This window comes from Maylandia zebra, linkage group LG9, assembly GCF_041146795.1.
Source record: "Maylandia zebra isolate NMK-2024a linkage group LG9, Mzebra_GT3a, whole genome shotgun sequence".
NCBI lineage: Eukaryota > Metazoa > Chordata > Actinopteri > Cichliformes > Cichlidae > Maylandia > Maylandia zebra.
The window spans coordinates 2,887,329-2,901,247 of NC_135175.1; the positions used below are offsets into that span (position 1 = coordinate 2,887,329).

Genomic DNA, 13,919 nt, shown 5'->3' on the forward strand with positions numbered 1-13,919 from the left:
GAAATTTGAAAACCTTCTAGTAAACAGGGTCCCAGCTTCTCCTGGGAAAAGTCACCACTGCCATAATCCTCGCAGCCCGGACCCTCCACACATCACACATCAGACTGCGGAGACAGGGCATGAAGAGGAACTAAGGGGGGCGAGGCTGGGCAATGTGACTTCGATTGCTCTGTTGAGGGTGGGGCTCGATGGCGAACCTTTGGCTGCTCTGGTGGGGGGTTTATGGGGGATAAAAAGGGATTGGGCCAGGGGGTAGATCTGAGCTCAGCATTGACCCGCTCCATCATCTCCTCAGTGAATTTCAGGTGTGGGGAGGAGGGAGAAAGGGAGGGGGAGGAGGGTGATGGCCTGTCAGGGGTTTGGGGGACTGGGGAAGATCGTGGTCCCTGGTCCTGGTCGTTGGTGTTGTTGAGAGAGTTGGAGGCAAATAGGGACCCCTCTTCTTGCCTCAGATGTCTCTCCTTTCTGAGGCTCTTCCCGGATGGGGGCAGATGGAGCTCCTCCTCAACGTTTCTGCTGGGCTTTGTCTGTTCTTGGAGTACTGTTTGTTCCTCTTTATGAGATAACTCCTCGTTTATCTCAGCCTTGGCACCAAGCACATATGGATGACGTATGGAATAAAACAAGTTGGAGGTGAACAGTTTCACCCCTGACTTGTTAAAATTAAATCCATTTGCTTTAAACAGATGCCTGCGTTCCCAAAAAATATTAAAGTTGTTGATAAAATGCACTGAGTGGTCAGTACATGCTGATATAAGCCATTTATTCAGTGTAAACAACCTGCTGAATCTCTCGTCTCCTCCTCTGATGGGCGATACAGGTCCACTGATGAATACAGCTGCATTCAGAGAGTTTACAGCATTTAATAATCCAGTAAAGTCCCATTTCAGAACCTCCGACTGTTGTTTGGACACATCGTTTGACCCTGTATGCAGAACAATGTTTGTCACAGTTGGATATTCATCTGCAATTTGAAGAATTCTCTCCTTCAGGTTGTTGACCATATCCTTAGGAAAGCAGAGGACTTTAGTGTTCTTACCGCACATCCTTTGTACATCCTTTACGGCAGAGTCACCCACAATCAGAGTTTCAGGCCTAGCCTTTAGCTTTCCCTGTGGCCTTTCACTTTTCAACAGATTTTCAGACCTTATTTCGCTGCTTTTAGATTGATGGTTGTCCGATATAGATCCAGGTTCCTTTGATAGTGGAGCAAATCTGTTCTGCAGTTTCACATTCAGTTGTTTTGGAGGTTTGTTGTTAACCTTCCTATTCACGGTTGTCCAGTCCTGTTTCCTCTCGTATACAGGGGTAGAAGAGCTTCTCTGTCTCGTAGGAAGTGAAGGCCAGTCGGTTTCAGAGATTTCAGCTCGCTGTGCCCTGCCTGTGATACGTCCTCCCCCTTCCAGGAGACATGATTTATGTCTTGGTTTTGCACCAAGACAGTCCAAGGGGGATTATCACTTGAGGATTTATAATAATGCACAGAGTCTACTTTCTTGGTCATGTTATCTGTGCTCCTTAGCTGTGTACTAGCTTGCTCATCGCCATTGTTTTGAATCAAAGGCAAGGTTGTTTCATTTCCACACAGTCCATTTACCTCCACGTTTACTTCTAAGCGATGAATTTTTGTCTCCAGTACTGCAATCTTCTGCAGGAGGCTGTGGTAGTCATCTGTGGAGAGGGAAGGCATCTTGTTGCTAGTTAGCCTAGCAGTTAGCACCTTTCCAGGCTATTGAGGCTGTTCGGTGCCCAGACGCTGTAATCAGGTTTCAGCTGTGTCTAGGCCACAGACACACGGAGCGCTGAGGATAAGGTAACTATAAAAATGTTGCTGTTTCTGTTAAGAACGCTTTAGTCCTAATGATCTATAAGTGTCCAGAAGCTATCGCAGGTAAGCTCACACGGAAAAAAGGGAAAAATCAGCATAAAAATCAATAAAAGAAGCAAAGCATTTAAAGAGCAAAGAGATGAAGCGTCCACACTCACAAAAGGGGAGGAGCAGAGTGCAAGTGCAAAAGCTTACGGCACCTGGTATTCCCAGGCGGTCTCCCATCCAAGTACTGACCAGGCCCGACCCAGCTTGCCTTCCGAGATCAGACGAGATCGGGCGTGTTCAGGGTGGTGTGGCTGTAAGGGAGGAGCTGCTTCAGAAACAGCCTTTTTATACATGCTGTGATGACACAGTCATGCTTACGTTTTTTTAATGTCCTGTATATAAGTTGAATTCTCCAAACCACAAAAATGTTGCACTTCCAAATGGTCCTAACACACTGTGTGCTCTGTGTCACTTTAACACTGTGCTGTGAGAAACTAACATGTGTTATTATGGTGACGTTACCGCGGGAAAAGCATGTTCGCAACAAAGATTTGCATGCTTTCACTGTAACATGTGAAGCTTAGCACAATACTATATTTTAAACTGTGTGACATTTGCCAAGTATAAAAGGTCTTTTATAGCGGGCTTCTCTCGCTTACGGCCATACCACCCTGAACACGCCCGATCTCGTCTGATCTCGGAAGCTAAGCAGGGTCGGTCCTGGTCAGTACTTGGATGGGAGACCGCCTGGGAATACCAGGTGCTGTAAGCTTTTGCACTTCCACACACAAACTGCAGAGGGCGCCGCTGCTCACTCAGTGGAGGTGAGCTTCATGACAACGCTCCTGATTGCATTTCGCTTTTGTGCAAAACAAAAAAACAAGAACGAAATATTTAGGAAATACACAAACTTATTTATTCTGTAAATGTAGAAAATGTCTGTGGCTAGTCCCTCTGGGCTCAGTACAGAGGAACTTGTTAACCTTGTAGTGTGCAGCGGGCGCAGTGTCAACCTGACACCCATGTGCAACCAGTTTGAACTCTTATTGGCTGCCGACTGCGGTCTCGAAGAATACTGAATAAATGCACATCAGTGTGCTACCCTGAGCAGGGAACACGATATCATGGAGTTTCTAACCTGGAGCAAGGTGAAGGTGATGCAACTATGCAGGACCGCCCCTGCTTAGCTTCAGAGATCAGATGAGAACAGGCGTGGTATGGCCGTAAGTGAGAGGCTTCCTCGATAAGGGGGTTCATGTAGATACTGTATGTCAATAGGAAATTGTACTTAGTAGTCAGTATAATCTTTTAATTATATAAGTTTGTATATGGTAGAATACTGCATGTAATCATTAGTGTTTAGTTGGTGGCATATTGAAAGAATGTCTCATCCTAGGAGGTCTGTAACATTCTAGGGTGTTCACCCCCACATCCTAGGAGCATGAGAGAGGTCGTATCTTTTCTTTGTTGATATATGGTATAGCAAACACACGTATATCTCTTTAAGTATAAGAGCCTTTTGTTTAGATGGACCCGCTAGACCCCTGGCACCAGCTTTGGGGAGTCTTCACAGGGTCACATCTTGACCTCACACACACACACACACACACACACACACACACACACACGTACACCTCCACATTGCAATGTAAAGAACAAACTCTCACTGAAGTATAAATAAAGACCGGGGCAGTTTCTCAGCGCGAGTCTCAGTTCTGGAGACTGCCCTTGCTAGCAAGAAGTCCTGTGTGTTTCTCTTCTCTGAGTCTTTACTGAAGAAGTGTTTTAGAATATATTTCTTAACACTGTAACCCATTTATTGGGATTTAAAAAACAATTCAGAGTGAAGAATATTGATTAGTTTCTACTTTTTTTTAATAGCTGCACATGACAGCACAGTTATAATGCATAGTTAATGCTGCAATATTCGCGTCATAAACAATTGTGAGTGTTTGCACAAAAACATCTACAAGTGCTCTGTGCATGTACAGTGATATTGATGTAACGCTTGAAGAATTTGACATTACTACATCAGTGGAAGAGCTCATTGCGCAAGACTCACTAACCATCCTATTCGAAAATGAGCTTAACCCTCGTGCTCCCCGTCTGGGCAGCTCCGGATCCCGGGGGTCCCAGAGTACCCCTGGGTAGCATTTCACAGGCCGCGCATCAGGGTTGGCTCCCGCGCCCCGTACACCCACGTTTCCCTCCCTGAATGCCATTCAATTTTTCTCCTAGTTTCAGGCAGGCTCTATCATGTTTGTCCATGGGAGGCCGCTGTTAACCCTTGTGCTCCCCTTCGGGGCTGCCCCAGACCCCGGGGGTCCCTAATTACCCCACCCTCAGTAGAGACAGGTGAATGAAAATGAAAAAAACAGAACGATCATTTGGGGTCGAAGAGTGCCCCAGAGCGATTCTAATGGGTTCTTCAGTGGAAGAAAACGTAGCACTTGGGGGCCACGCACAGAAGCTGCTGCAGCAGCGTGGGGGTCATTGATACCCCAGTACATGAAAATGAAACATAATCACAATAATGATAATAATGATGATAATAATAATAATAATAATAATAATAATAATAATAATAATAATAAGAAGAAGAAGAAGAAGAAGAAGAAGAAGAAGAAGAAGAAGAAGAAGATAGAAGAAGATGAAGAAGAAGAAAAAGAAGAATACAACACACAGACGTTTCTGAGTTTTATTTTATCTTATTTGAAATTACACTCAACTGAGGCAATCTGGAAGGCCATACCATTTAGGGACATGCGCAATGGGGGGGGGGGGGGGGGGGAGGGGGGGTGTTTTTAAAACACCCCCCCCTCCCCCCCGGGCTGTATTTTTGATTACAATATCAACAAACTGTCCGTGTTTCAGGTGCTCGGTGCTGTACAGCGCCTTCGGTGGCTGTGAATACATGATCAGGAGACGTTGAATGGAAGGAATGAAACGAGGCGTGAGGAGTCTTTTCCTGATGCTGTAATAATGTTCAGCGTAAAAGTCATCCTCCAAGTGTCACAGCGGGATGGAACGGACACACGCGCAGACTCTGAGTTGGGAAACACAAGAATCTTTATTACAGCACACCAGGTGATCTATTTACAGAGGTGAGGGGGGAAGCCGGGCTCCGGGGGTCCACACACAAAGGGAAAAGATGCTGAAAGTGCACACGCACTCCGTCCACTCCTCACGCTCCTCTCCACACTCCACAGAAAACACGATGACGTACTCCACTCCTCGCACACTCAATCACTCAGGAAACACAGGGGTTGGTCCAGGGAATGCGGGTTGGCAACGGTCCAGCGACGAGAAACACAGAGCTGCCGTCTTATAAAGGAGCTGGAACACTCTCGTAACGAGCCACAGGTGCGTGATGGCGACCAGGTGCGTGGACCAAGGGCAGAAGCCCACAGGTGAGCTCCGCCCTGGAAGAGGGAGGAGGGAAAGAGAGGAAGGGAGAGAGCAGGAACAAAATGAAAAACATATGTAGCCATACTGAGCCGACCGGGTAGGCACAGGGACCCTGACACCAAGACTCGCAGACACTCGTGTTGTCTCTGGCTGGGGTGATTGGTCTTGCACCTGTTGCATGCTTCGGTGCGGTACTCGTTGATCACTAGGTCGAGTAGGTGATACACCTACGCAGTTTTCACGGAATCGACGAGTAAAGAAGACGCCCAACCGTCAAGCTCGGCGTCTTGCCGCTCGCCCCCCGCTGTCACACTCCGCGTTGGACAGTATCTCTCCCTCTTCCGAGGAACTGTCAGTTGAGCTGTCCGAGGAACTGTCCTCCTCGTCGCGACGCAGGGGTGCAGAGTCCATCTTTTTCTTTTTATCTCCCTCGGTTTTGAGCGAGGGAGAAGGTTTTGACAAAAAAAAAGTTATAGAACGAACGAGACAATCGCCTTCTATTGAAAATACTAGAAAGGGGGGCTTATATTTTTTGTTGTTGTTTTATAGCAACTTCATAGAACAGCTACAGCATAGGCAAACATTCAGTGAGTGAGTAAGTAAGTAAGTAAGTACATAGACTGCATTAGAACTAGAAATCCTAGAAAACAAGTGAAATGAAACTCAGCCTTCATAGTGTAACAAGGAGAAACGGGGTGGGTTTAGCTAAGCGAACATTGCCAGTGTACAATTTAACTGAGAATATCCAAGGGCTCCACCGAGCCCCGTGAGAACATAAGATGTAAAATATGCTCCTGGGCCAAATAATCCCAGGGAAGCGAGGCCGATGAATTTACACCGCTCCTTCAATTCGATCCTCTCCTCTTCTTCCCTTTTTCTTTGTTCTTCCTCCTTTCTCCTCTTCAGCCTTTCTCCTTCGAGTTTCTTCTGGGCCGGTGCACCTAAACGCGTAGTGAGGGTGTGCTGGGAACGTCTAGCAGAGGCCCCAGTCCGCGAGATCTTCAATGCACACCTCCGGCAGAGCTTCAACAGCTTTCCGAGGGAGACTGGGGACATTGAGTCCGAATGGACCATGTTCAGAGTCTCCATTTCCGAAGCTGTTGTATTGAGCTGCGGCCGCAAGGTGGTTGGTGCCTGCCGTGGTGGTAATCCCCGAACCAAATGGTGGACACCAGAGGTGAAGGGAGCCACTAGGCTGAAGAAGGAGTCCTATCGGGCTTGGTTAGCCTGTGGGACTCCGGAGGCAGCCGACAGGTATCGACAGGCCAAGCAGAATGCGGCTCGGGCAGTGGCTGAAGCAAAAACTCGGGTGTGGGAGGAATTCGGAGAGGCCATGAAAAAAGACTTTCGGACACGGTCGAATGCCTTCTCCAAGTCCACAAAACACATGTAGACTGGTTGGGCAAACTCCAATGCACCCTCAAGTATCCTTGAGAGGATAAAGAGCTGGTCCAGTGTTCCGCGACCAGGACGAAAACCGCATTGTTCCTCCTGTATCCGAGGTTCGACTAGTGGACGAACTCTCCTTTCCAGCACCCTGGCATAGACTTTCCCAGGGAGGCTGAGGAGTGTGATCCCCCTGTAGTTGGAACACACCCTCCGGTCTCCCTTCTTAAAGATGGGGACCACCATCCCAGTCTGCCAGAACCAGGGGTACTGCCCCTGATCTCCACTCAACATTGTAGAGGCGTGTCAACCAGGACAGCCCTACAACGTCCAGAGCCTTCAGGAACTCGGGGCGGACCTCATCAACACCAGGGGATCTGCCACCAAGGAGTTGTTTAACTGCCTCAGTGACCTTGCCCCTGGAAATTGGCGGGTCATTCCCCTCATCCCCAGACTCTTCCTCCTCCTCGGAAGACATGTCAGTGGGATTAAGGAGGTCCTCGAAGTATTCCTTCCACCGCCTGACAATTTTGTCAGTCGACGTCAGCAGTGCTCCGCCAGCACTATACACAGTGCAGGTAGAGCACTGCTTTCCCCTCCTGAGACGCTTGACGGTTTGCCAGAATGTCTTGCAACGGACAACCGTTGCAAGAGCTTGGTTCGCATTGCCGGCAATAAGTCGGACTTGTTCCCGGTGGGTGATGGGCTCCGCCAGGGCTGCCCTTTGTCACCGGTTCTGTTCATAATTTTTATGGACAGGATTTCTAGGCACAGCCAAGTGGCGGAGGGCTTTCACTTTGGTGGCCTCAGAATCTCATCTCAGCTTTTTGCTGATGATGTGGTGCTGTTGGTTTCATCGGGTCTCCAGCTCGCACGGGAACGGTTCGCAGCCGAGTGTGAAGCAGCGGGAATGAGGATCAGCACCTCCAAATCTGAGGCCATGGTTCTCAGCCGGAAAAGGGTGGAGTGCCCACTCCGGGTCAGGGATGAGTTCCTGCCCCAAGTGGAGGAGTTCAAGTATCTCGGGGTCTTGTTCGCGAGTGATGGGAGAAGGGAGCCGGAGATCGACAGACGGATTGGGGCTGCAGTAATGCAGACGCTGCACCGGTCCGTCGTGGTGAAGAGGGAGCTGAGTGTAAAAGCGAAGCTCTCAATTTACCGTTCGATCTACGTCCCTACCCTCACCTATGGCCACGAGCTGTGGGTAGTGACCGAAAGAACGAGATCGCGGATACAAGCGGCAGAAATGAGGTTCCCCCGAAGGGTGGCTGGCCTCTCCCTTAGAGATAGGGTGAGAAGTTTGGCCATCCGGGAGGGGCTCAGAGTAGAGCCGCTGCTGCTCCACATCGAAAGGAGCCAGCTGAGGTGGTTCGGGCATCTGACAAAGATGCCTCCTGGGTGAGGTGTTCCGGGCATGTCCCACCGGGAGTAGGCCCTGGGGCAGACCCAGGACATGCTGGAGAGATTATATCTCTCGGCTGGCCTGGGAACGCCTTGGTGTTCCCCCAGATATGCTGGGGAGAGGGAGGTCTGGGCCTCTCTGCTTAGGCTGCTGCCCCCGCAACCCAGCCTCGGATAAAGCGGATGGATGGATAGAATGAAAACAACAGAATCAGAATGAAAAGAACTGAATTAGAATGACAAGAACTGAATTAGAATGAAAAGAACAGAATTAGAATGAAAAGAACTGGATTAGAAGGAAAACAATGGATTTCGAACGAAAACAACAGAATTAGGATGACAAGAACCGAATTACAATGAAAAGAACTGAATTAGAATGACAAGAATGGAATTTGAATGAAAACACCGGAAGTTAAAAGAAAACAACAAAATTTGAATGAAAAAAACAGAATTAGAATGAAAACAACAGAATTTGAATGACAAGAACAGAATTTGAATGAAAACAACAGAAATAGAATGAAAACAACATAATTTGAATGAAAACAACAGAATTAGAATGACAAGAACGGAATTTGAATGAAAACAAAAAATTTGAATAAAAATACAGTATTAGAAAAAAGAGAACAGAATTTGAATGAGAACAGAATTAGAATGACAAGAACAGAATTTGAATGAAAACAACAGAAATAGAATGAAAACAACATAATTTGAATGAAAACAACAGAATTAGAATGAAAACAACAGAATTTTAATAAAAAAAACAGTACTAGAATGAAGAGAATAGAATTTGAATGAAAACACCGGAAGTTGAAAGAAAACAACAAAATTTTAAAGAAAACAACAAAATTAGAATGACGAGAATGGAATTTGAATGAAATCAACAGAATTAGAATGTAAAGAACTGAATTAGAATGAAAAAAACAGAATTTGAAAAAAACAAAAAACAAAATTAGAATGAAAACAACTGAATTAGAATGAAAACAACAGAATTTGAAAAAAAAAACAACAAAATTAGAATGAAAACAACAGAATTAGAATGAAAACAAAAGAATTAGAATGAAAACAACAGAATTAGAATGAAAACAAAAGAATCAGAATGAAAACACCGGAAATTGAAAGAAAACAACAGAATTAGAAAGACAAGAACGGAATTTGAATGAAAACAACAAAATTTGAATGAAAACAAAAAATTTGAATGAAAATACAGTATTAGAAAAAAGAGAACAGAACTTGAATGAGAACAACAGAATTAGAATGACAAGAATGGAATTGGAATGAAAACACCTGAAGTTGAAAGAAAACTACAAAATTAGAATGAAAACAACAGAATTAGAATGAAAACAACAGAATTTGAATGAAAACAAAAGAATCAGAATGAAAACACCGGAAATTGAAAGAAAACAACAGAATTAGAAAGACAAGAACGGAATTTGAATGAAAACAACAAAATTTGAATGAAAACAAAAAATTTGAATGAAAATAGAGTATTAGAAAAAAGAGAACAGAACTTGAATGAGAACAACAGAATTAGAATGACAAGAATGGAATTTGAATGAAAACACCTGAAGTTGAAAGAAAACAACAAAATTTGAATGAAAACGACAGAATTTGAAAGAAAACAACAGAATTAGAATGACAAGAACAGAATTTGAATGAAAACAACAGAAATAGAATGAAATCAACATAATTTGAATGAAAACAACAGAATTAGAATGACAAGAATGGAATTTGAATAAAAAGAACTGGATTAGAAGGAAAACAACGGATTTTGAATGAAAACAACAGAATTAGAATGACAAGAACGGAACTTGAATGAAAAGAACAGAATTTGAATGAAAAGAACAGAATTAGAATGAAAAGAACAGAATTAGAATGAAAACAACAGAATTAGAGTGGAGACATGGCAGGGGAGGACGCTGGAGAGACCCGGTGCACCTAAACGCGTAGTGAGGGTGTGCTGGGAACGTCTAGCAGAGGCCCCAGTCCGCGAGATCTTCAACGCACACCTCCGGCAGAGCTTCAACAGCTTTCCAAGGGAGACTGGGGACATTGAGTCCGAATGGACCATGTTCAGCGTCTCCATTGCCGAAGCTGCTGCATTGAGCTGCGGCCACAAGGTGGTTGGTGCCTGCCGTGGTGGTAATCCCCGAACCAAATGGTGGACACCAGAGGTGAAGGGAGCCACTAGGCTGAAGAAGGAGTCCTATCGGGCTTGGTTAGCCTGTGGGACTCCGGAGGCAGCCGACAGGTATCGACAGGCCAAGCAGAATGCGGCTCGGGCAGTGGCTGAAGCAAAAACTCGGGTCTGGGAGGAGTTCGGAGAGGTGTAGTGGTTTCCTCCATTGAAATCCACCATTTCATCTATTTCATCCAAAAGACAGCCCCAGAGTGTCGATCACAGCGATATTTCTTCCGTCTTCGCCCTCTGCCTCTTTTCTGAGACAGCCGTCGGTGACAGACTCAGGCGAAACATCTTCTTTGAAAGCGTTCGCATCCCCTTGGATGGTGTTTCCAGGATCGGGAAAGAGTGCATCTGGAAACACCATCGATGGTGTTTCCGGATGCACTCTTTCCCGATCCTGTTTTACCGACCAGAAGGAGTCTCAGTTCTTCACAGGTCGCAGAGCCTGCGGGGTTGGGGAAATGATGGTAACATTTGAATCATTCTAGAAAAAAAAAAAAACATAAAACACTACGTTACACTAGGCTATTCTTTTGTTATCTTTGTATTGATGTTGACAGCAAGCAGTTTGCCCACATAACGCCAGTAGCACAAGCAGCACACATCCCTGGATCCGGCCTTTGGTCGCCAACATTTTCAGTAAGCTAAGAAAAGAAGAAAGAAAAAAGAGGTGAAATTAAGGCACATTCAAGGAAAGTATTTCAGATCTGAGTAGCAAGTTAAACCACACTGAAAATACACGTTGAATAAACCATGGCCCCAAACTGGTCAGTTGTCCCATGTGTTTCCCCCGTAGCTGCTCCGGGCGCACACACAATGAGCCCTGGTTTTGCGACGCAGGCGTAGCAACAACCTCCTTCTACTCCTCACTGCCTCCTGTATATGTGTGTGTGTGTGTGTGTGTAGGAGGTACTGGGTTCCTCACAGACAGTGGTGTTCGCGAAACCCACCCTCCCCAAAGCTAAGGGCTCGTCAGCGAGGCGCGTGAGAGCAAGGAAAATGTTTTAAAAAAGGGAAAGGAGGATGAGAAGACACTGAGGGTCCGAGGTCTAAACGGAAGGCTGTGTTCAAGTAACCCGCCCTCCGCAGCCCTAAGCGTATGCCAGTGAGGCTCTTGAGAACGATGTAAAGGAGCATGGATGAGGAGGAGGCAAGGAGTGTCTGAAGTCCAAACGGAGGGCGGTGTTCACGTAATAGGCAGGCCACACAGCTGCTCTTTCACTAGCGAGGCAGATGAGAACGAAGGAGGAGGAGCGAGAAGGACGAGGGGCATGGAGAGCCCCAGGTCCAACTGGAGGGCGGTGTTCACATAATAGGCAGGCCAAGCAGCTGCTCTTTCACTAGCGAGGCGCTTGAGAACGATGTAGAGGGAGTAAGGAGTACAAGGAGCAACGGAGAGCCCGAGTTCCAACTAGAGGGTGGTGTTCACGAAACCGGCCATCCGCAGACCTAAGCGTACGCTCGCGAAGAGCATAAACGGAGGGCCGTGTTCACATAATGGGAAGGCCAAACGGCTGCTCTTTCACTAGCGAGGAGCATGAGAGTGATGAAGAGGGAGCAAGGAGGACGAGGAGGCATGGAGAGCCCGAGGTCCAACTGGAGGGTGGTGTTCACGTAATAGGCAGGCCACACAGCTGCTCTTTCACTAGCGAGGCGCATGAGAACGAAGGAGAAGGAGCAAGGAGGACGAGGAGCAACAGAGATCGCGAGGTCCTCACCGAAGGGGGTGTTCACGAAACCGGCCCTCTGCAGACCTAAGCGTACGCTAGTGAGGAGCATAAATGGAGGGCGGTGCTCGCGTAATGGGCAGGCCAAACAGCTGCGCTTTCACTAGTGAGGCCCTTGAGAACGATGTAGAGGGAGCAAGGAGTACGAGAAGCAACGCAGAGCCCGAAATCCAACTGGAGGGCGGTGTTCGCGTAATAGGAAGGCCAAACAGCTTCTCTTTCACCAGCAAAGTACATGACAACGGTAGAGAAGGAGCAAGGAGGACGAGGAGCAACCGAGAGCCTGATGGCCTCACCGAAGGGGGTGTTCGCGAAACCGGCCCTCCGCAGACCTAAGCGTACGCTAGCGAGGAGCATAAACGGAGGGCAGTGTTCGCCTACTGGGCAGGCCAAACAGCTGCGCTTTCACTAGTGAGGCCCTTGAGAACGATGTAGAGGGAGCAAGGAGTACGAGAAGCAACGCAGAGCCCGAGATCCAACTGGAGGGCGGTGTTCGCGTAAATAGGAAGACCAAACAGCTTCGCTTTCACCAGCGAGGCGCATGACAACGGTAGAGAAGGAGCAAGGAGGACGAGGAGCAACGGAGAGCCCGTGGTCCTCACTTAGGCCCATTTACGCGTAACCTAAGGCCCATCCGGCAAAGCGCTCACCTGTGAGGAGCAGGAGAACGGAGCAGAAGGAGGTCGCAGGACGGGGAGGCAGGAAGAGTCTGAAGTCCACACTTAGGCCGGTTTACGCGAACACTGCCGAGAAGGAGACATTGATGATGATGATGATGTGAAGTTGAGAGTTGTTTGCTCCGGCGGTTCGGGGTCCCTCCAGACCCCAGTGTTTGCCATCGTAACTTACGAATGTGGATTGGGGTTATGAATTACCCCATCGCGATTACAAAGGGGTCACTGTGTACCCACGGAACACAGAGCGCCCGAGGTCCCGAGTTAGGCCTGTTTACGCGTAACTCGGGGCCCATCCGACAAAGCGCTCACCTGCAAGGCGCAGGAGAACGGAGCAGAAGGAGGAAAGAGGACAGGGAGTAAGAGAGAGTCCGAGGTCCTCGCTTAGGCCGGTTTATGCGTAACCCGGGGCTGATCCGGCAAGGTGCTCACCTTCGAGGAGCAGGAGAATGGAGCAGAAGGAGGAAGGAGGACTAGGAGGCAGGGAGAGTCCGAGGTCCTCACTTAGGCCGGTTTACGTGTAACCTGGGCCCGTCCGGCTAAGCCCTCCCCTGCGAGGAGCAGGAGAACCGAGGAGCAGGAGGTAGGAGGACTAGGATGCAGGGGGCGTCCAAGGTCGTCATAGAGGCCGGTTTACGCGAACACTGCCCTCTGCAAAGCTAAGCGTCCGACAGCGAGGCACAGGAGAACCGAGGAGAAGGAGGAAGGAGGACTAGGAGTCAGGGAGTGTCCGAGGTCCTTACTTAGGCCGGTTTACGCGAACACTGCCAAGAAGGAGACGATGATGATGATCTGAAATTGAGAGTTGTTTCCTCCGACGTTTCGGGGTCCCTCCAGACCCCAGTGTTTGTCATCATAACTTACGAATGTGCATTGCGGTTGCGAAATACCCCATCGCCATTATTAAGGGGTCAAAGTGTACCCACGGAGTAGAGAGCACCCCCAGTCCTTGCGAAGGCTGGTTTACGCGTAACTTGGGGCCCACCCGGCTAAGCACTTGCCTGCGAGGAGCAGGAGAATGGAGCAGAAGGAGGTAGGAAGGCGGCAGGGAGAGTCTGAGGCCCTCAAGGAGGGCGGTTTACACGAACTCTGCCCTCTGTAAAGCCAAGTGTCCAACAGCAAGGCCCAGGAGAACTGAGGAGAGGGCCGGTTTACGTGAAGACTACCCTCTGTAAAGCTGAGCGTTTGCAAGCGCAGGGTAGAAGGACCAAGGAGAAGGAGGAAGGAGACGATGATGATGATGATGTGTAGTTGAGAGATGTTTGCTCCGGTGGTTCGGGATCCCTTGAGACCCCAGTATTTGCCATCGTAACTTACGAATGTGG

At 48.0% G+C, this 13,919-nt stretch overlaps 1 non-coding gene and 1 pseudogene across 1 annotated transcript; one reads left to right on the forward strand and one right to left on the reverse strand.

The window, feature by feature from the left end:
- Positions 1-2,016: 2,016 nt before the first annotated feature.
- On the reverse strand, positions 2,017-2,135 carry LOC112431014 (5S ribosomal RNA; annotated as a pseudogene).
- Positions 2,136-2,469: 334 nt separating this feature from the next.
- On the forward strand, positions 2,470-2,588 carry LOC112431013 (5S ribosomal RNA). Its single transcript, XR_003022292.1, has one exon. It is a non-coding gene; the product is annotated as a 5S ribosomal RNA (ribosomal RNA).
- The last annotated feature ends 11,331 nt before the right edge of the window (positions 2,589-13,919 follow it).